This window comes from Plectrocnemia conspersa, unplaced genomic scaffold, assembly GCF_051122295.1.
Source record: "Plectrocnemia conspersa isolate PC_06_02 unplaced genomic scaffold, ASM5112229v1 ptg000002l, whole genome shotgun sequence".
In the NCBI taxonomy this organism is placed as follows: Eukaryota; Metazoa; Arthropoda; class Insecta; order Trichoptera; family Polycentropodidae; genus Plectrocnemia; species Plectrocnemia conspersa.
The window spans coordinates 24936035-24958950 of NW_028277166.1; the positions used below are offsets into that span (position 1 = coordinate 24936035).

Sequence of the window (22916 nt, forward strand, 5' to 3'; positions counted from 1 at the left end):
AAAAGACTATTCAATATAATCATAGGTATCGCAAGTCACCGTCGAAATGGAAAAATTGCCATAGTAAATATTTTATTTCACGCTTTGCCAACAACCGACGTTTGTGTGTACGTGCATTGCGATGTCGAATTTAACCTTGGGGCTAATAAGGTGTTCTACGAATATCACTTTTTTTATTTATCTATTCTATCTTGTATACATATAGTACGTATTAAAATATATCCATACATACGTATGCATGTATATTTTTACGCGAAGTAAAAAAAATGTTTACGGTCGAGCGGGAAAAAAATCGTTACTGTCAAAAGTTCCGTGAATAAAACATGGCTCGATGCGTATTTATATAGTATACGCTTTAATACAAATTATACAGAAACGTAGTTATTATAAACACACATTGTTAAAAAAGGTTTATAAGGAAAATATTTCTTCGTAAAGGAAAGGAAAATAAAGCATGTAATAACGTAAACATCTACGTTTTCAAAGAGCATAAAACGCAAGAAAATTATTATTGCATGTTTTAGAATCAAAAAAGATATTCAATTTATTGATGCGTGCTTTTTCGAAAACAAATAGTATTTATTTTTATTGTACAACTATGAAAAAAATGTGTAATTGCTTATGGATCCTCAAAATCATCATGTCCTAATGCCTCAAAAGTTACTATATAAAATATTCAATGAAAACGAATATTGATTTATAGCCTAACGCATCGTAAGAAAATTGATTACATGAATAATAACAACAATTGTAAAAAGCTTACGTTACAAACAATAAACATTTTTTTCATTACAACCGTCGATTTTCAATCACACAATTCAATCGTAACGATCGAAACGTATAATTTACCGATATCGTATCGCACATTATTTATTTGCCAACATCAGATATGGCGTGCTATTTTTCCCGCCATTCCTACAAAGCTCTTGAACTATTCGACTTATTTATACTCAGGAAGTAATTGGGTGACAGTTTCTGTAACGCGATTGACATTAGCTTACGGCTAAATAACTACTAAGATCACTATCGTCTCGATCAAGGACAAATTACGTTAATGATTCGTGAATTTTTTCACGGCCTACCGGTTCGATCGTTAATCGAGTGCGCAATACAATAAAAATTCGTAAGCAATACATTAAAGACAAGAGTTACGTTGGCGTGATTCCAAAAAAATATATGATATATTGAATAGTTTATGTGTACGTCGATCATTATTTGCGGATTAAGATCTCTTGACTTATATCGATGTTTGTTTATTTGTGAAAAAATGTTCGCATCAGTTAGTATTTATTATCTAACCAAAATGGTAAACATTCGTATGCAGGTATTTTTATTTTAAGTTAATGTTGATATAATAGTTTAACACAACAACTGCAAAATTTCATAAACTTCTCAAACCATTTCGTCTAATTAAAAAATACACATTACCATTACACAAAAACGTTAGATATTTAGCTTTCAAATTAAATTCGTATTATATAATATTTCACAGTTTTTAATATTTTTAAATTATATATTTAAAAAATAGATTTGAAAGAGCAACATCTATAAAATCGATAACAACTATAAATGCCTGCACTACACTCTCTGGAAGTTGGGCAAGGTTGGCCAAGGTATATGGTGGGTTACTTCGGTCGAGTTCGGTTCTGCCCGCTCTAAGATCTCTCGGAAGTTGTCTGAGGTTACCGAGAACGGGAGGTAAAATGGGGGTAATTCAGTCGACTTGGCCAGATTTAAGCGCTTCCGAACATTGTCGGCAAACGGACCGAAGTCAGGTCGTAGGCGTCCTATGGTCAACACGCATGTCGAGCGCTGCATCGTAGTCACGTGGTCAAATTATAATACCACATGCTTATCGGGGACTGACATCTTTGAATATGTTAGGGCACCAAAAGGGATTAATTATATTTTTGATAGTATATTCTTCTAATAGATATCGTTATTCTATTTTTTTTCATATAAAATTAAATAATTAGTGATACTTGATTTTGTAAAAAAAAATCGTTTCGAATATTCTTATGTATTTTCCTAGATCGGTTTATATAAATGTCACACCATAACAAATTCTTATTTAGAATCGATGGCGACAAATTCTAGGATAGTCACAGATGTGGTGTTCGTATTCTGAAGTATCATTTTTATGCCTTATGGCATTTTGCAAAAGCCGACAATGATTTTGCGTAAATTGAATATTTACGACCGAAAAGTTTTCACTGATATTGTATCGGTGAGTTCCCACACATACTTTTATAATTATCAGTAGCGTAATTTTAATAATAGGACTAATTAAAAATTGCGATTATTTGGCACATTTTTCGATCGCGCCCAAATATGCAAAGAAGCCGCCGTCGGACGGCATATGAAATTTGGGGCAGTGTGGTCGCTTACTCGAAGTCGTAGGTCTCGGCCGACTTCAGTTGTAACTTCGGTTCGGACAACTTCCAGAGAGTGTAGTGCAGGCATAAAAATAGATAGTTTTGGGCATGTAATAATAAAAAACTTTTTGGGATTTGGGTCAAAAGTATAATGTTTCATGAAAAAAAATAAGTTTTCTAACAATTTTTTAGCATGTAGTTTTTTTCTGAAGATTACAACAATACGACTAAAATACTTCACACGAGTGTAAAGGGAGCTCAATTAGAGAAAGTCAAATATAATAAATTTCGCAATAATTTTAATGTACAGCGGGGCGGGGCGGGCAGACAGCGAAATCTGGCGTTTGGAAGCAGTCGGTCCCGATCTCGGAAGTATAAACGTTTTTAAATTCAGACCTTAGTGAAAATTCAGTCCGCACATACTGAACAGTTTGTTTGTATTTTCGTATATTTTATTTTTTTCAGAACGATTTTTAATAAAAAAAGGTTTGAATAAGAGAATTGAGTAAGAGACGTACCCTTTTTGTCGCAAAAATAGTTTTATTTTCAAGCGCATCTTATCGTTCAATCAATCAAAAGCGCTTGATCGCTATCCTCTGTTCTTCTTCACCACTGATATCCCATATCTGTATCCTCAAATTAATAGGTGATGCTAGAGACCATAAATTTAGAATCTGGAATGTGCAAACAATATTACAACTATGGATAAAACTAAAAAAGTGACATTCGTTACTACTGGTATTATAAAATGAAATACCGGTAGTAACAAAAATATTTTTTTTTTTTATTTTGGAATTTGTATATCTAAATTGTTGAAAATGATTTATCCATGGCTTAGAACTACGAAAACAACAATGCTTATAGTGCTAAAAAGTAAAAGCGTAGAAAAAATTGCTCCCCTACAATGAGTTGTACAACATTAATAGTAAGATATCAAAACATAATAATATTATCTCTTTTAGTCTAAGAAATCACATGGGCTGAATTTTAAAAATTGAATTTAATATGTTTGATATTTTCGTATTTTTGTATATGCGTGACATGTCAACATACAAATAATACATTTCCTTTGTCTCAGGTAAATCTAACGGTACCTAAACAAATAAATGATCGTGACAGAAAAATGACCGCGCCTTATTTTTATGATAGGGATGGCTGGCGAAGTGAAAACAAAAAACAAGTCCCGATGAGGAGCAAAATTGGCTCAAAAGCGATCGTTAATATACATAATGCAATAAAAATATAGTTTCCACAGAAACAATTAGTAAATAATATTAAACATGGAAAACTAATATGGAACAAATCAACACTTTATGTAATTAAACCTGGGACTTGCTTTTCACTATGAAATTTACTTACACACATATGTATAATATATATAAATATACATCTATGGGCCTATATTAGTATTGTAATTGAAGGTACTCAAATACGATTTAGATAAAAAATAATGGTTGATTTACTCTTTGAATAAAATAAAAAAAATCCAATGCAATGATAGAATACCGTCATTATAAAAACGAACGTGTCTATTATAGCAAGTCATTTTTATCGTTGTTAAAATGTTGTTTTTTTGGTTGAGAGATTGGAGTAGGTATGTATTTACATAACTCTAAATGTTTTGACTGGTATTGAATTGCAATCTCAAGATCAATTTGTTTATAAATAACTTATTAATATATGCAAAAAATCATACGATTTTCTTATACATAGTAGTACGTATTCTTGTTTGTCAACAAGCAACACAAAGTTGCAAAACGAACCGGTTGACTTTTATTTTCTTTTTTATATTGGGTGGGAATCGCTAATTAAAGACCGAGCACCTGTTTAAATTTTCGCAAAACACAAACCAGATGTAACTCTGTGATAATTCACTCCAAATACGTTAATTGAACGATCGAGTTAATAATTGGTTGAATTTTCGGTTAGTTAGTATTATAATTTGACGCATTAACACGCAATTATTATTGTGGAGAAAATATGAGCGTGCGATTTTTATCGACAACAATGCTTTTTTAAACACTAAAAAGAAGGCATTTTCTCCATATTATAGTTAAGATTTCGCTGATTAAAAAAACAACCTAAATCCGCTTAAAAATAAAATACAGGATTTTTATATCATTAATTTTGGGCGCGATTAATAATAATTAATTTAGAATCTGATTTCACCGTAAAAATATGGGATTTTCTGACGGTCGAAACATTTAATTTTCAATATTTAGTATTTCTCAATAATTTCATACATTCGCGAGCGACCTTGCTGAAGATTTATTTTATAGACGTTCTCGTATGTTAAACATATGAGAAAACGTATGTTTCCTTTTGAATTTTCATCGTCGTAAACCTTCAAAAATTCCGAAATCGAACCTTGACCGCTAATTTACGACTGTTTAACCGCGTATAAATTAATACGTATAATATTATTGTTTTATTTATAAATTCATTAAAATATAAATTAATATAAATATCTTTAGTAATAAATATATTGCAATTCCACTTTTATAGTTTAAGTTATTGATAGCATTTTAAACCAATGGCAAAATAACAATTTCGTCATAAAGTAGGATATAAGCTTTATGACTAGTATTTTTAATAAGGCTTTGTTTTATATATTGCATTGATTATGTATTTTAAGAAGTATTCAGTTCTGAATTTGTAAAGAAAAAAGTTACAATATAATAGTATTTTTTTTCAAAATACATATGTAATATATATGGAGTACTTGACGTTATAGTCCAATTTACTATTTTTTATGAGATTATATTGCTTCCAATATTGTCTGATTTGTATGTAATATTATCAGTAAAAAATAGAGAAACAATAATTTGCAGGGTATTCGAATACTTTGATTTTGTTAAGCAATAAATATGGTAAAACATGCGAGCCAATTAATTAAAATAATAATATTTATAATATAATAAGCAGTCAATACCGGTATTAACTGTTATTCTCTCTCGGTAATACCGGTATTATTGCAATCACTGTATGACAATAGAAAGCTGTCTGTAAAATTTTATTTTTACAAAATTTCTAATAAAAAATAATACTGATCGTTTGATGCTCTGTTTAATATATTTTAGTGAAACCATTACAGCTATTGTCAAGAAATTAATAATACGCAGAAAAATAACTACGTCTGATCCACTCACTGATTAATCTAAAAGTACAATTCTTTTGCACTAAAATGCATTACCATACTTTGCCCTTCAAAAATTGAAAGAATTGAGAATTAACAATATGTACTAATAAAATTTTTCACTAACAGATCAACACTATTCCAAGATTTAATAAATTTCAGAACTCCTGAATTTTAATGTAATAAAGAGCGGTTTTATGTGTGAAAGGAGATTTAATAATTCCATAAGTTGAGAAGTTTCTCAATCAATAAAAAAAATCTAGTGCTTCATATTTTTTTTAAAGTTGGTTAAATTCACACATCTGTGGTTTGGAATAAAACCTGCATATATGTTAAAAATGAATAGGTGTATTATATTAAATCAGGTTTTAAAATTAGAAGTTGGAAATCTGATTCATGTCATGCAAATAATTTAGTGGCAAAATTTGAATTTTTTGCGTCCTATTTCATACACCAGATTTTTTTATGTTCCTCATGAATATATTCAAGAGGTAGAGTAATAATTAATATGTCAAAATTATAGACAGGTTATTTTAACCTTTTTTTAAAACTAAAACTAAAAAGTTACTAAATACTATTACAATATAAACATTTGTTCATTGATGATACAATGAATGAAATCAATTTATATTATTTTATTATAATGTGATGAACGCATCGCATCATTTTAACACAAAGCGATTTTGAAACTCTTATTTTTTAAAGATTAATTATACATACATGCAAACCACTGAATTATTCATCAATTAACCGGCGATGAATCTTCAGATCCATTGTGAGAGTAACCTACTTTTTGACACTATTTGACAAGCGACTATTTTTCATTTTGAAACTCAAACGATTTAAAATTAATTCACGATATTTTTGATGGTGGCCGATGAATGGTATTATCACCGTTGAAACCCTTTCACCTGCCTCCTGGAAGGTGCAGTTCCACATGCTGACGAGCTCATTGAATATCCCATATGGATTAACATAATCGCTCATCTCCGACTGTACGTTCATATGGTACACGGGTAAATATTATGTATACATACGTTCCTTACACTGAGTTAATGTAAATATAAATATAACGTGCTCATATCGATTTGCGTGAATGATTATATGAATGATTCAGACTAATTGCAGTAGACGTGTTATTATAACTACTGCGCCATCTCACTCATAGCATGACAACTAATTTATATGTCCATAATTAAATAAAAGCTCAAGAGTAATAAAATCATCAGTAAGCTCAACTTGGCTCAGCCATAGTGTAGTGACATTGTCAGGGGCAATGGATATAGAATGAAAGAAGATCACGACTTGTTAAAAAGGCCATATGTGCGAATGAGTGCGTAAAATTCTGTTGCTAATAAAGTATTTACACGACTTATGGCATTTCAAATATTGCAGCTTGAACAGCACCGTCTGCTAATTAGCAAAATCAACACTTACACTCGAGTGGGTCGTTCAACTTTCTACCGCAGACCTTCACTCGGGATATAATGCCCAACGCCCATCGTGAACGTTGACTCTTGGATGCTGTGAGGTATTCCATGGATACGAGAAGTATGATGACCCATTTGCCGTGATTTGAGTGACGCATCACGCGATGCTGACCTTTCCAATCCAGATAACCTGACGGACAGACAAGTCAGCTTTTAATTTGTTGTAAGACGCTAAAACGCCACTTGTGTAACTATTATAATAAACCGTGGCAGACAGATCTCGAGACTTATGGTCTATTATGTATTTCTTCCGTGGATGATTTTCGTATTAAAACAAAGGGTGTCAGATCGGATTTTGTAAGTCATTCTACAAAAAAAATGAATTGGTTTGAATTTTATTAAAACAGTTTTTTTTTTTTTTTTTATTATGGGTCGTAAGCTGAGATTTAAGGGTTTCTAAAATCTTAAACTATGTGCAATTATTAATAAATAAATATTATTACGAAAGGTAAAAAATTTAAATCCTAATCATAATTACGTTGATTAGGGAGTGCAATAATACCGGTATTACCGAGGGAGAAAATGTCAATACCGGTATTGACTTATTTTAAAATGGAACATTTTATGCTCAATTTTCTACTTTGTAAATCGTGTCGCTATTTTTGAACGGTGTATAATAATACACGTAAACAAAGGAAATATATTTAATTATAATTAATAAAAATAAAAATAGAGTTGGCCCAATGAATTACGAACCTCGGCTAATGAATTCTTTTGTTGTCGACCAATGAAAAATAAGCATTCAAATATAAAACAAAATGGCTGATATCAACGTGACAACAGTGTCAATAATTTTGTTATGCGTAAATAATTTTCATTAATTTGTGATGTGCGTTGTTCGATTTGGCTGGATATAAATAATCGGATTGCAAATTAACTAGGTATGTTACATCTATAAAAATGAAATATATACATAATGTGTGTAAGGATTATAAGAATACATTGATTAAACTAGATAAACAATCTTCGTAGTGAAATCTTCAAATTTTGAATTCCCGTCGACGGGCTACGAGGCCGAAATGTGAGTTTTTCCTTTTACAATACATACAAATTATCATTGCTTCTGATTTAATGCACTTCATTAGATTTGACTGAATATAATTACTCGAATTGCAAATAAACCAGACATGTTTTAAACGTAAACGTGTAATATATCATTAGTATGTATGAGGATTGAAAGTTAATGTCGATCAAATTGGCGCCATCGCAGTGGGAACGCTGTGTATAAATGTGTAGTTTCTTGGATGTTATCTAATAGACGACATGTTACAATAATTATAAATATATTATTGCATACCTGGAATAATCGATAGCCAAAATCTCTAAGAATGGGTTATTTATAATTCCGATGTGGCAAAATATGTATCTACATCACGGTTTTTTAGCAATTTTTCTTCTGTGCAATTATTTCTCTTATGGAACAGACAAATTCAGGTCATATAGGTCATATAGGTCATCAAATTGTTCCATCATTGCTTCTGCAAAATAATTAAAAATATTGAACACATTATTGTTACTAATATAATCCATAAATTAAATTCAAACGACAACTGAAGAACTAAATTAACAGAAATTACCATAGAGAATTAAAAAAAGATTGGCATCACTTCTTAAACTGATAAGTTGTACGTCATATTTTAATTGTTTGCCATACGTAAATGTTATTAGATCTTTCACTGCTTCCGAAAATTAACTATAAACGATACAATGTAGTGGGTAAAATGTAACTTTTTATGAGATTTCTCGTTATTACTACCATTGTAATATGTTTAATTAACTTTGGTATGTATATATTTAATTGCCAAATCACTGTTGTTTGTCTCTTAATATTTTATCCTAGAAAGTTGAATAGTAATTTTGTTAGAATAACCGTGATATATTATTCATATAAACAAACACTTACTGGCACACTCATAATTTAAAGTTTTGTTTATATTTTACAGCATTTTGAATCATCTTCAATTATCACTTTGTTAAAAAAATGCTTTGATTATAACATATTTCACTGTTTATTTAATTGCACTAACTTGCGCATGACGTGCGCTTGACAGATTGAAAAAGTTGTCATATGAAAGCAAATTTAACAGTTCGGGGAAGTCCCAGTTTTGAGCGCGTTTGACAACGAACGACGCAATTGATTTTATCGATTCAAATTATAAAATACATATTAAAATATGTAGAAAAATCATCAAGTTCTAAAAAAAATATTTTTATAAAATATATTTAGTTCAAAATGGATTTTAAATATAATATAAAAAAAGTGAAATTAAATTTTGGCAATTTAAATTAATATTTTTTAGAGAATTTTTAAAATTTCGCTTGAAAAATACATTTCCAACAAAAAGGGGCACAATGACAGCGCGAAAAGTGCTGTAATTAACAACCAACTACAAATAGAAGAAACACATAGTGTTGCAAAAATCCCATTTACTTAAATTAAAATTAGATTACTAAATTAATTAAATTACTGTTTTTAATTCAACTCAATATTTATACAATATATTTTGAGAGTATTAAATTCCAAATAGTGAAGTTAATGTGAAACATATTTATTTCTACTCATATTAAAAGTAACATTATTTGATTTTGAGTTATAAATGTTTATGTAAATATTATGAAATAAAAAATACGTAAATACTGCATAACCCTATTAGTCCCAGGCAATTTGGCCTAACATATGCGATTGTTTTTAAATCATTGATTTGCATTTTAAAATAAATTATGTTATAAATATGTTTTTTATATCTTCAATTTTTTGTGTCCTCTTTTTTGAGGTAATAATAGCAATAATATTTAGTTATTACAGCAATAAAAAAATATTTTTCATATTTATTTATTCAAAAAATTTAATCAAATTTGATTTTAAAAAATACCTGGATTTTAATCATTACTTATTTTAATTATATAATCTAGTACAAGCTATCTTTAGTTATTAACAGAAAAAAATATTGCATTATTTTCTAATGAAAAACTTTTTAGAAAAAAAACATATTTCACACAATTTTTTATAAGAAATAAGAAATTGTACGTTTCTTTTCTCAAGTATTGTCTTCTAAATACGAAACATATAGCTGCATAACTACATTATTATTTATCTTTAAAAAATGCATCTTCTATAAATACAATTTAAATGCCATGCAATGTGAGAGTTTAGAATCAATACCATACATGTAACATTCACTTACTTTCAAGTTAAAAGCAAAACATCTTTGTACATTATCGGTTATCAAATATTTATCTTTTTCACTTATTTTTATAGAAATTACGTCATACGTTAAATTAAATAAAACATGATGAAATAGTATTAAAAAATGATTTTAGTTTTTGCCTTATCACTATTGTATGACACATTTTTACGTGTTTCATAATTCAAGTGTAATATTTGACAACAAAAATTGTAATTTTTATTGCTTACTATCACTCGTAATATTGGTTTAAAAACGCTTGATAATCGAGTGTCACGATTTTACTGCTGGAAATTCACTATATGGCAACACTGAGCAGCAAATAAAATACGATTAATTATTATATAAATATTATGAGTAGATTTTTTAATAATTTTTAATGGCAAATTAATATTTCGCATAAAATATGATTTCAGAAAATATGTCGCAACGGTTGCTATTTTTCATATTTATTTGTAGCATAGAAAGGGTTAACTTTTACCTATTATTATTTATTCAAAAAATAATATTACGATGTTAAAAATATAGAGCGTTCCCTCATTTCATTTAATTAAATACTATGAAACTTGATGATATGGAAATATTAAAAAAATGCCTACACATCGTTTTAAATAAGTCCCTGTTAACTCATACCTATTAATATTTGTTCAAAAAATACATAAAATGCTTTTTTTTCACTAGGCTCAGAATCATTATTTTTCAAGGGCCCGGGTTCGCTTTCTTCGCAATTAATATTCTCGTCGACCGACCTCAGTCAGCTGGCCTAATCTTCACCAAATAGACCACAATCTTCGAGCTGTTGACGTGTTGATACGTCAGCGCCAACGGACCGATCATTAGTTTGATATAAATCATACTTGTGATTCAAAATTAGACATTGAAATGGAATTATAACATAATTTGAGCTGATTAAAATAATGCAAATAAGTACAATATATTATATTTTTAATAAATCTGATGTAAAATGTAATGGGAAAGCACTACACTTTAGCAAAATCAGTTTAGGACTCAAGAAATTCCAATCACCATTCATCATCCTCAATACAAAAGGAACGCAGTAAATTATCAGCATTAAATTAAATTTCTGTTTCATGTAATTGAGATTTATGAAACGTGTTTCGAGATGTCCAAGATGGTTTCGTAACATTTTCACCGTCCAGTTTCAATCTGAGTGCCACACCTTTCAGCTTCGAGTCTTGTACTCGTCCCACGCGCCTAGAGATGGCTTTTACTTTTCAATACCGTTTTTATCTTATTGCCACATCCTTTTTTTCTTCGGAGCGGTATCGCTCCAGATGCTTCGGATCCGGTTTCTGCGGCGAGGATACGTCTTGTGATAATTTTCCAAGCTGAAAATAGAAAACGTGTTATCAGTGCGTTAACATCGAACGAAAGATGCTGGGAAACCGAAGCGGAGTGAGTGAAAGTGAAATCATGACCATCGCACTTGCACTTCTTTGCTGCGATCGAGTGGAAATCGATAGAAAGGCGTTTCTACCTTTGGCCAAGGCTAATAAACTTAATCGGCTCGAAAAAAGATCAAATAAAGAGATCGAGAGAGTTGTGTTTTCCCATTTTCCAATCTGCTGCTTTCTGTTGTTTTTTGTGAGGAAATTGTTTCTTGTCTTCAAAATTGGGGATTACCGTAATAATGTATTCATAGCTATTATATTAGTCTCTTTAAGCATAAGAAAATATATGTATATATGTGTACAAATATTGTTCATACATATATCCCCCCGCGTTGACGTAATGTGAACAGATGATGAATCTTGGGGGCTTTTTATTTTTGGACGCATCTATATGGCTTGAAACAGTTAAATATAAATATCACATTGTAATTATGTGAATATACACTGATCTATGAGTAAACCAGTAACACTTCAGTTCTTTTATATATACCAAATAATTATTTTAAAATAAGTTTTTCTTGTAAAAATTAACGCCCAGACCTTTGCCCGTTTATCTCTAATCATAATCCGACTCCACGCTGTCTCACGAATTGATCATTATCATTACACACAGTTCTTTATTTCATCAAATTACTGTAATTGTTGACATAATTAGCGTCATGGTTAGATATAACAAATACTATATGAATATAGCAGTAATTCGAGAAAATATTGTGTGATATTTTCTTGACACTTCACTTTTAATTTGATTGATCCTATAAATATAGTATTTACTTAATGTCTGCACTACACTCTCTGGAAGTTTGCCAAGGTTGCTTCAGAGTTACTTCGGTCGAGTTCGGTTCTGCCCGCTCTATAATCTCTCGGAAGTTGTCAGAGGTTACCGAGAACGGGAGGTAAAGTGGGGGTAATTCAGTCGACTTGGCCAGCTTCGAGCGCTTCCGAACATTGTCGGCATTATTTTCCGAGTCAAAGTCGGAGCTGCTCTTTCGAGCGCGAGCGGTGAGATACTTCCCCTTTTGCTCTCTCGCGTGTTAAGTGACGAGAGTGAGAGAGATAATGATATGGTTTTCCGCAAACTGAGATAGAACGAGTAACTCGGTTTAATTTCAGTATGCGCGTAGGTGTCCTATGGTTAACACGCATGACGAGCCCTGCATCGTGGTCACGTGGTCAAGTTATAATACCACATGCTTATCGGGGACTTCAACAGACTCTTACTGACATCTTTGAATATTTTATGGCACCAAAAGGGATTAATTATATTTTTGATAGTATATTTTTTCTAGTGGATATCGTTATTATATTTTTTTCATATAAATTAAAAAATAATTAGTGGTACTTGATTTTGTTAAAAAAATCGTTTCTGATATCCTAGATCGGTTTATATAAATGTCACACCATAACGAATTCTTATTTAGAATCGATGGCGACAAATTCTAGGATAGTCACAGATGTGGTGTTCGTATTCTGAAGTATCATTTTTATGCCTTATGGAATTTTGCAAAAGCCGACAAAGATTTTGCGTAAATTGAATATTTACGACCGAAAAGTTTTCACTGATATTGTATTGTTGAGTGCCCACACAAACTTTTATAATTATCAGTAGCGTAATTTTAATAATATGACAATTTAAAAATTTAGATTATTTGGCATATTTTTCGATCGCGCGCAAATATGCCAGGTGTACGTGACAGCAGCCGCCGTGCGGATGTCATTCGCGGCCGCCGTCTGGACGGCATATGAAATTTGTGGCAGTGTGGCCGCTACTCGGAAGTAGGCGACCTCGGCCGACTTCAATTGAACTTCAGTTCGGACAACTTCCAGAGAGTGTAGTGCAAGCATAACGCTTATGTTCCTGTGATAGTCTTTGTTTTTTTTTTTGTCTAAACAGAGCGCAAATAAAAGTTTCTAAAAAAATGGCAATTGAGTATATAATACATAAATAAAGGCGAAAATAAATATTTTTAAATGTTTTTTTTTTAGATTTGGGAAAAAACAATTTGTCAAAGAAAGAAATCCTCGAATTATTTTTATATGTTATACACAAAATACGAGTTAATGTATTTTTAATGTTATTTCCCGCGTAGAGGAAAATGTTGAGAGTCGCACTTTAGCGTCCAAAGACTGCACTTTCAAAATAACCGATTCGCAAAACCATCAACAGATCATGTCCAAAGAAATGACGCCGCCAATGGCCTTTTGATAATTAATTTTAAAATACCAGCCGCAAGAAGGAGACATTTGGAATGTTTACCTCACGGTTTGTTTACAAACAAGATTCGTTCTGATAAAAAAATACTGCCAAGATTTCTGCAAAAGAAGCGTGTTTGTTTAGTGTTTAAAACATGTACATATATTATTGTACATAAAGTCATCCCTATATTAATAGGCGTTCGTTTGAAGGTCGTAAATGACGTTCTACGAGTCGTGCCTTTGTAAATATCTAACTGGATGTATAAATCATTCGTTTGATATGTGTAACGTAAATATAACGTAATTTGCACGTTGCCGTAGTCATAGAGGCACGCTTTGCTCTAGTGGCGTCAATGTGAAAAAAATGCATATAAAAATATGTTATAATGTATTTAATTGTGCAAATAGTATTGTATGCAATTTATGACGTAATAAGACTGATGCATAGCGGTAATCAATAAAGTCGTAAAATTCTTATCCCATCACACACCTGAATTCATATTTAATATTTGTATAAATATGACGTCTTTTGAGTAATATGTAATAGTCACATGTATTCTAAAATTTTTATTCGAATTTAATTTAATGTCTATAAAAATTATATTCAGTAGCGGTATAGAAGCAAACAAACTCAGCAATATGATTTCTAATCGCGTGACAATTTATAATATGTTGCTAAATTATAATACTAGTATTATAAATAAGTATTTATTTACAACTCAGGCCTGTTTAAAAAATAAAAAAAATAAAAATTTTAGTCAACATATTTTCAACGTATTTGATAGATATTTTTGCTATAAATCATTAATTTAGGGCCTGTTTTGAAAGAAAATAAAAAAACAAAAATTTTAAACTTTTTTTATTAAAATTTTAGCTCAAAGTCCAAAATTTAGAGCCTGTTTTAATGAATTTTTTTTTAGCTAAAAACACTTAATTTAGGGCTTGTTTTGATAACAAGAACGAAAAAGTTTTTCACAAGTTCATAAAGTTTTAACTTTTTTGATAGATTTTTGAGCTCAAAATCTTAAGTAAACAAAATTTTTTTTAATTCTGAATTTTCAGCTTTTTAGTATTTTGGTAAGCTCAAACTCTTGTTATAAAGAAAAATATAAAAAACCAATAAAATGCACAAATCCACAATTTTTTATCCCTTTTAATAAATTGTTTAGCTCAAAACCCTGAATTTTGAAAGCTGGTTTGAAAGAATTATCGAAAACAAATTTAAATTTTCAGCCATTTTGACATTCAAACAAGCCAAAAGAAGCATCTACAGTGTATTTACAATATTATTTAGCAAAATGCATTTTATTTTTTGTCTGATGGTAGAATATTTTGTTTTAACCAGAGGGTATGCGCGATTTTTTCAAATATAGCGAGCCCCCGTATACTCTCCACTACAGCCCTGGTTACGTAACCAAGATTTTGTATGTGTAATAACATAAATAAAAGCTTTAATTTTATCTTTCTCGAAAAGTGCTTTCAAAAAATGTTAAAAATCAGTTCAAAATTTTAGTTCCAAAAAACGTTACATTGTTGCGCGAACGGTCGCCACAAATATATATTAAATAACATGCTGTCTACATTTCATTAATTAAAAAAATATTTTATAGAATATATAAAGGATTTCGATTAAATTTATTTATGTATTATGAAAAAAAGTCATTCTTCTTCATTCATTTTATTCTCTATTTATAGGTAATTTTCGGTTATTACTTTTATATAAAATAATCTTTTAATTATTATTTGATTTTTTTAAATGCTAATCATTTTAGTTTTTTAACCGTTTTTGTATAAAGCGGTGATAAAAATAAATAAATGTATTGTATTTATTTATTTTATTTATTTATTTATTAAAATTATAACCATCGTGAACTGACAGGAAAACCCAATGCGTCACTATAGTCAAAAGTACTAATACATCATAATACATACAAATATAACAAGACAAAACAACAGACACAAATCACCTCAACAGGTGTGCATTGTCCCATACGAACTGAACCAAAACTCCATATGTGCAAGAGAAAATGTTAATATTTCTATGGACAGAATTGAGCAGATAAATAGCCTTGGCCAGAGAAGAGTTGGCAAGTGCTCCAGTTCTAGACTTAACAGGCAAGAATATAACCACCTTCAGGAGCCCACATTTGAAGCTGCTCGAGCACTGAAGGATTGTCTACGATGCCCTTGTATTATATGATATATAAAAAGCACAACTGCAAAATCTGCTGTATTTTACTAAATCTCTTAAGTTAGTTAATACTGATTTTTATGCGGTTTTCTACATATCATAGTATTATTTTAAGCTAGGAATTATTTTTACCGATATAAATTCGATCAGTTAGAGGATTCTATTTATAATTGTTGAGTTAGAATTAGTTTTTTTTTAATCCTGTAATAAGTAAATTAATTATATTTGTTATTATCAAACGGTTTTCTATCGGCATGATATTAACTGAAAATTATTTTGTGTATTGTTTTTGTTCTCAATAACTTATTATAGCCATAATAATATAATATAGTATATAGAACGATACATAGAGAGAGAATCTCGATTAAAATTCACGTTGTGAATAGTATTGCTTATTGATTTTATAGTCGTTTTCTTATATGCAGGTATAATACAAAAATACCATATATGATATTATATAATAGAATAAAAAATAGCCAACTTCAGCATGATATATTTTTTAATATGCATAAAAGAGCATTTAGAAATTATTCCTTCTAATTCTTGATATTCAAGTTAATCTTGAAGATATATTTTCACTGTTTAAAGACACTTTCGATAACAAATTAGAATTTCTGTTTCAACTTTCTATACCAGATTCTTCCAAACCTTCTGATTTGTTAAAGTAAAGGTGACCAAATTTTAAAAAAATATCAAGGACATTAAAAATAGAAAGCGCATCTTGGATTTTTTGTTTGAGGAAAACAAATTGCTGCGGGAGTTAAAAAATGTCATTTTGTAAATTTTTGTTCAAATGCCATCTTTGAAATTTTTGTTCAAGGAGTACAAATTGCCACGGGAGCTATAAAAATAATTTTGGAAATTTAAAATAAAATAATATTTGGAGTATTTTTCTTATTTGCGCAAAAGTGAAACCTCGTAAAATAACCGATAATTGTATACAAAATAAAATATTAGTATTATTTTAAATATTATTTTTATATTACAGTAAGGGTTTCAAAAATGGCATTAGAAATTAGTAAACGACGATGGGATTTACAGCAATAATCATTAGAGATCGGCAAAATACCCAGAATTGCACAATAGCCACGCAGAAGTTCGAAAATTTATAATTACCAAAAATATTATTTTATTAATAAACTTCGAAACTCTGTCGCCTACTGTGAGACCTTGAAAATTAAAATTTTCACTGAAGATGTGACTTTAAAGTAACTTATTTTTTATCCTTTTATAATAAAATAAATAAATACAGAAGATCAGAAACATTGCACGAATTTATTGAATGTTTACTGACATAGAATTAGAAGAATACTATATGATTAAATATATAATGTATTATATTATACAAGTACATGACTTTTAGATGATTTAAAAGCCAAAAGAGATCAACTCTCGGACGAGTCTTGCGAACACCAATTAACTTTTCTCGCCGACAATTTGTATTATTGCTCGTGCGTTGTGAGCAATAAAAACTAATTGACGAAAATTAATAACTTAAATAAGTATGTACATAAGGAACGTGGAAAATTAGACCATCAATACAAGGAACAATAATTCTAATCAATATTTTATTTATTTTTTATTTTTATTTGTAATAAGATATTTTCTATGAGCTGTATTAGCTCATTATTAAATATTTTTTAATATCATATATGTATGACCTAGCTTTAATTTAATTAATCATCCGTGAGATTAGGAAAATCTAGGTAAACTTAATCTGTAATGATTAATCGGAATTATAATTATATAATAATCACTAATTCTGATCTCCCAGATACGATAAAAATTTAAAAACACTAAGGTCCGTATGTGGTTCGAACCCAGATCTTTCAGAGACTCATACCACGCATTACATTAATAAAAAAATTGTCTCTAAGCACTGTTAATGTTTAAAATGAAATAAAACACCTTTTCATTCAATTCATTAATACCTATATACTTTACGTGTAAAAGGAAAATATTTATAGAATTGTTATTCTTAAACTTATGGGAAAATTCTGACTTTGAGTCTATATGCTGTGGAATAATATATTTTTTAAAAAGCTTATCGCGTCATGTCTTGCTAGGAAGCTTCCGCGCGGCTATGTTCGCGAAAAAGCTCGCTCCTCCGATGTTGCCAACTCGCAAGTGCATGGCAACACCGACCCCGTGTGCCTCCGCAATCCTGTTTGACCGGGCACTAAAATAAATGGTCGCCGAGAAGCAGAGGAGGGCAATCTGGGTATTAGCGCTTATTAACATGTATCGATAAACGATATCGATTAACCCCGGGGGCTCGCGCGCATATAAAATTTTTAGGGAAACGCCATTTTTTAAATGTAAAAAACTAATAACTATTACAAATATCTAAAAAAAAGATTTCAGGTAAATTAATATACCTAAGAAGATCCCAAAATAAAAACATAAATTTTACAAATATACAGCAAAGAATCAGTTTATTGATATAATTTTTGCCCAATGAAATTTTCTCCCGAATACCGGTATTTTACGCATTTATTACTACCGAAATACCTGTATTAGCTCTGGATAAATGCTGGTATTATGATAGAAATAGCTTGAAATGCTTTTTATGTATGTTAAAAGTACCGGGAGGAGGAATTGATTGGACGAAAGACTTGTAAATGGGTAGACGTTGTATTGTCTCTGACTTTATAAATACAGGCGGCCCTCGACTTTCGCACATAATTGGTTCCTGAAAATGTGTGCGAATGTTGAATGTACGAAAGTCGAGGGAAGTAAAAAAAATTGAAATTGTGTGTATTTTAAAATATTTATTAATCAAGTAAATATAAGATGTTTAAGAGGCGTTAAAGAGACACGTTTAAGTGGGGTTTGCGGGTGTTTCCTTTGAAAAGTTATCAAGAGCTAACTGTTTTCACTATTCTTTTTCTTTTCTTCATATAGTATTTTATAACATGCTATGTTTTTATTGATCGCCCCAAGCACTTGAGATATGCGTTCTCCATTGGGATCAAAATCTTCCATAATATTTAAAAATTTGTCAAGGTGCGTGAAGGCTTCATTCATATTTTTCATTGTTAAAGAGTTTTTCAAAATAAACCTGTCTCATCTACATTAAATATTTGGCTAGAGAAATATTCTACATCTTCAATAATTTTGGATAATTAGGAAATAAATTCTTTTGCAGCATCTTTATCCGCATCAGCCGATTCTCCAGTAAAGTTAATATTATGAAAAGAATACCTCATTTTAAAATTGTGAAACCAACCGTTACTTGCTTGAAAAACCGTGTTAAAATATTTTTTTAATCTATCCTTCCAATATTTGGGCAAACTAAGAGCTTTTGCTTGAATAATTAAAATACTCAGAGGGACATATTTTTGATGTTGGGCATCGATATACGATGACAAAGATTTTCTATTTCATCCATGTTTTTTTTTTTGCTGTGTTTTTTTGGAAACATATCATTAAAGATTGTGGAAATATATCTTTATTTTCCACAATTTTCAACGTATTCTTTAATTATATTTTTATTTTGCAAAATTTAACATATCGTAGACCTGTTTGTATCATACGAACGTCCAATTGAAGCAAAAGATTCACCGCTATCAGAACTTTTTTTTTTTTTTTTAAATTTAAAAAAAATGTTTTTTTTTTAAAATGTTTTTTTTTTGTGACGAATTGTTGTAGATTACACGATAAATAGTAATTTTATTCTCTAACATCGAATGTCAAAATTACATATGTTGTTTGCACCGATTAAATTTAGATACGCGTTCATATGACTAGATTCCTGCGATTGACGTCGCAGCGTCACTGCGATGGTGACGTCCTTTTCCTGGACGTAGCGAGGGCTTTTGTGTGGTCTCTTTCTTTACATTATTTTGTCACGTTCGTCCTTATTATATCGTGCGCGATTTTCAAGAAGAAGAACAACGATAAAAACCAAGCTAACTCAATTCTCGGGGGGAAATAAGCGAAAGAATAAGTATAGATAGACGTTGCGTCTCACATATTGCCCCATAGTTTGTCTGCACTTAAATATTACACTGTTTTAAAAATATGATCATTATCGGTATATTACTACAAACTTATTATATAAGAGTATTGTTCAAAGTGTATTCAAACCAAATTTTGGTCAATAGGAGAGCGCAAAAACAATTATCACTTCTCAGAAGGCAAAAATTCACGTCAAAAGCAATAAAATCGTGTCGGCGCCGTCGCAGTGGGAACGCTCGGTAACGAGCGTTCCCACTGCGACGGCGACGGCACGATTTTATTGCTTTTGACGTGGATTTTTGACTTCTGAGAAGGGATAATTGTTTTTTGTGCTCTCTTATTGGTCAAAATTCGGTTTAGATGTACTTTATTTGATTTTGACCTGGACAGGTAACTCACTGCAATAGTGCGATTTTATTGATTTTGACCTGGACAGGTAACTCACTATATGGCAACACTAAGCAGCAAAAAAACACGACTTATTATCTGGTAAATATTAGGAGCAGCTATTAATAATAATTTTTAATGTCTAATTAAAATATTTCGCGTAAAATATTATTTCAGAAAATATATCGCAACGGTGTCTAATTTTTATATTTATTTGTAGCATATAAAGGATTAACTCGTACCTATTATTATTTATTCAAGAAATTATATTACGATATTATAAAATATATAAAAATATATTTTTCTCTCGACGGCAACTATAGATTATTGCTTTTACTAAAATTTAATTTTCATAATTTTATATTCACTAATTCTGTGACAATTTTAGGTTCGCTGAAGCAGACGCAATTCAGGCTATTTTTATATATAGAACACAAAAACAATGTTAATAGAACACGCCTAGGGATTCCAATCCCGGGATCCCGAATCCCGGGATCCCGGGATCCCGAACGATTTTCAATACCCGATGAGTCCCGGGATTATAAAACATAATCCCGAATTTTTCGGATTGGTTGATTTATCAAGCACAATCGAATTATTATTGACAACATCGTTATATTTCGTGTACAAACTTGCGCGAGTTGCACGTGTCATCTGTGAATCTTTGAGGCTGTGAGTCTGAACGTGCTTTTTCAGCAGCAGGCTGCTTAGGAACCAAAATCAGATCAAGGCTAAATGATAAAACACTTGATGCTTTGATGTTACTTCGTGAGTTTTATTCAAAATAATGTTTTCAATTAATTGTGTCTATGAATGTACATAGTATGTACATACATTGTCAAAAGTTCATTTTGTTCTTCTCAAATAAATATATAAGACCTTCCCTTTTTTATTTTTATTATATTATTTTCTATTTTAAGTCCAAGACTAAAATTATACGTACTTTATACATTGTACGTTATAAAAAACAGATGTAAAAATATATTGTATTATTCATTTTAAATTATTTTTATCGATAAAATAACATGAAAATTATCCCGGGACTGGTCCCGGGATCCCGGGATCGACTAATTGCAATACCGAAATCCCGGGATCAAAATTTTGGCCCGGGATTGGAATCCCTAAACACGCCATTTAGGACATATTTGGGGGTGCAGACCCTCAGCGACACGCCACCTAGAGACTGTTGTCGATGGGGTGCGTTTCATTGTCACTAACTAATCTTTAAGATTGATACATATTTTTGGATCCACATAAACTGTGTATTTGAACGCGGTTGGCTGCTTTTTATTCCTATGATTAATCTCTCAGAGTTCTTATTAAAGCTGCTTCATTCACCATAAGTCATAAGAACAGTCGTTTAATGTGTCAGGAATTGATTTAAAAGATGTCTAGCTCCTTCTAATTAATCGACGATATTGCGCTGCATTATATCGCATAGAATGTTTATCGATTAGGTTGACAAGATTTTTTTTCTTGCACGCGTAGCTATCGCATGTACTAGTCGCTAAACATCACACACGTTTAAACAAAGCCCATTACGGTAATTACGATCGATTCTTTTGACAATGACTGGTTGGCACTACAATGGCTAGATAATGCATAATGGACGGTCGCGTATCGCAAATTTGCGTTTCTAAAGACAATAGTCGATGATTTGCTTTTTACAATCGGTCATAATTGCCGTTACCATTTTGTTTGACAGGCCGATATTGTTGGAAGGGAAAGAAAAAATAGAAAATGTGCCATGTACAGTTGTTGATAAGAAATACACACGAGAATATTTACTTGGGCGTATTGATTATGCGACAAAAATAGCTACTTTAAATACAGAAAAATTACATATATGTTTATAATAAATTAATAGCTCAGTTAACTCACAAAAAATAAAATAGATTTTAACTTATCAGTTTTCTGCTTTACTAAATTTAAACTCAAAATAACTATCACTGTAATACATATAAATATTTGTGTACTAATCCTTATTTGACATTATATTTTAATTGAAACCTTTGTGCATTATGCTATTTATATGTATGTTATAATGAAATAAACATAATAAGTACCTAATTTAAATCAATTGAAAGGGACTAATTTTTTTTGATGTCCTAGCTTCATTTATCATAATATTCTTTAATATTATAGATTCGAGTCATTCGTAATTTATTGTATAGGTTAATTGCCATGCTGTTGAATAATTTCTGTCATTCGTGTGATATCTTTCTTGAAAAGATTTATTAAAGCTATATTTTGCATAATGCATATCTCAATGCTAAATATATAAGATAACTGTCTTAAAACTATTAAATATATATCATTATTTTTGTGCGATTTCTATTGAGAAAAAATATGTATACTTGAAAAATAATTGTATTTAATTATAAACTGGTATAATGCTATTTTTTTACATGTGCGTATGCATTTTAATTTGCGACTGAATTATTTTAATTGCAGAATTAGATTTATATTCGTACGATTTTTTGTATATATTTATAGTATTACGCATAAACAAGAGTACAAATTTAAATAATTATACAATATCATAAAATAAACTCGTGCGTTCTTACAAACATGCATATGCATG

The 22916-nt window shown here is 30.3% G+C and overlaps 3 long non-coding RNA genes across 4 annotated transcripts in view; all 3 read right to left on the minus strand.

Annotated features, from left to right (window-relative positions):
- Window positions 1-2315: 2315 nt before the first annotated feature.
- On the minus strand, window positions 2316-8413 carry LOC148238155 (uncharacterized). Its single transcript, XR_015812720.1, has 3 exons — window positions 8299-8413; window positions 6949-7131; window positions 2316-3049 (listed from the first exon to the last, which is right to left on the minus strand). It is a non-coding gene; the product is annotated as an uncharacterized LOC148238155 (long non-coding RNA).
- A 31-nt stretch (window positions 8414-8444) lies between these two features.
- On the minus strand, window positions 8445-8968 carry LOC148238156 (uncharacterized). Of its 2 annotated transcripts, XR_015812723.1 has the most exons (4): window positions 8905-8938; window positions 8758-8837; window positions 8579-8694; window positions 8445-8479 (listed from the first exon to the last, which is right to left on the minus strand). It is a non-coding gene; the product is annotated as an uncharacterized LOC148238156 (long non-coding RNA). The 2 variants fall into 2 exon arrangements; XR_015812722.1 differs by having other exon boundaries at window positions 8579-8837; window positions 8905-8968.
- A 2144-nt stretch (window positions 8969-11112) lies between these two features.
- The window catches only part of LOC148238157 (uncharacterized), an 83299-nt gene continuing 71495 nt past the window's right edge, over window positions 11113-22916 (minus strand). Inside the window, exon 3 of the long non-coding RNA XR_015812721.1 lies at window positions 11113-11535. This is a non-coding gene — a long non-coding RNA (uncharacterized LOC148238157). The remainder of the gene's footprint in view (window positions 11536-22916) is intronic.